A 1576-nucleotide genomic window follows, 5' to 3' on the forward strand; every position below is an offset into this window, starting at 1 on the left:
AATTTCAACCACTACCAGTATTCGAACGAGCCGGGCCGAAAGCGGGATCATTAACGTTCGTTCGAGGCATACGGAAAAATTTTTTTCGTAGTTTTTCGCTCATCGACCAAAATATGGAACCTTGATTGCGTATTCCAAAGGTACTATAAAGGATTTATCAGAGTTAACCTTACAGGTTTTCCTCATGCCAAAAACAGAATTAAAGTGGCCTTTCGACTCATTTCGAGTTAAAATCAACAACTGAACACTGTAATTAAAACCTATTTTTCCGTAGAATTCCCAGTGGTTATACGACGCATTGGAAAGACGTATGCGTTTGACATTCATGTAATCTGAAGTCATTATCACTTGAACGCCTGACGCGTGCAGCAGAAGGAGTGAGTTACCACTAAGTGTTAACCATGACACGATCTTCATTAGCCTTCTTCTGGGCGGGAGGCATAACCTCAATAAATTTGGAAAATGACATCGTTGCCACCAGGCTGTTATTTTAAAGTAGTACTTTACCGAGCACTAATAGATAGTTTCAGCGTTTGCTCATTATCAAATCCTTATAGATATGGATACATCATCATCGTAAATTCTATAAAATAAAAATGGCATAGCAAACACAATTATGCAAACCATTGTAGTCAGCGAACACGATCTGGGAACACACAGGCACAGCTCCATTTCTGCCAGACGTGTACACGGTTTATTAACTTCGTAACACCGCAGATGTAAAATTTATGTTGAGCCGTCCGAATGTTATTAGGAACGTGATTGCACTGTACTGTTGTTTAACGTCGCTTGATCCGTGGCACAATTATCGATGAGCCGAGGTAGACGAATATTCACTGTCTCAGACCGTTTGCAACGAGGATCTGCACATGATATGACACCGTGGAATGAGACAGATGTCATATTGCCACATGAAAGGCAGGTCATGGGCAGTTCATGTATCCGTATCATCTTCAACGCAGAACCTCTCCCTGCAGGTTACCATCCATGGGAGAACATTTGCCCGTGGTTTGCTGCACAAACTGCTAATCCTTTCTATCTTCGGTTTACAGATACAATACTTGGAATAGGTAGAACAGTGAATTTTATCAAACACCGTTTGTGTTGTTGTTGCTCAAATGGTTCAAATGGCTCTGAACAAAAGAAATGTTCAAATGTGTGTGAAATCTTATGGGACTTAACTCCTAAGGTCATCAGTCCCTAAGCTTACACACTACTTAACCTAATTATCCTAAGGACAAAAACACACTTCCATGCCCGAGGGAGGACTCGAACCTCCGCCGGGACCAGGGCACTGAGCACTATGGGACTTAACATCTGAGGTCATCAGTCCCCTATAACTTAGAACTACTTAAACCTAACTAACCTGAGGACATCACACACATCCATACCCGAGGTAGGATTCGAACCTGCGACTGTAGCAGTCGCGCGGTTCCGGACTGAAGCGCCTAGAACCACTCGGTCACTCCGGCCGGCGGTCTTCAGTCCAGAGATTGGTTTGATGCAGCTCTCCATGCTACTCTATCCTCTGCAAGCCTCTTCATCTCTGAGTAACTGCTGCAACCTACACCTTACG

The sequence above is a fragment of the Schistocerca piceifrons genome, chromosome 4 (assembly GCF_021461385.2).
Source record: "Schistocerca piceifrons isolate TAMUIC-IGC-003096 chromosome 4, iqSchPice1.1, whole genome shotgun sequence".
Lineage (NCBI taxonomy): Eukaryota > Metazoa > Arthropoda > Insecta > Orthoptera > Acrididae > Schistocerca > Schistocerca piceifrons.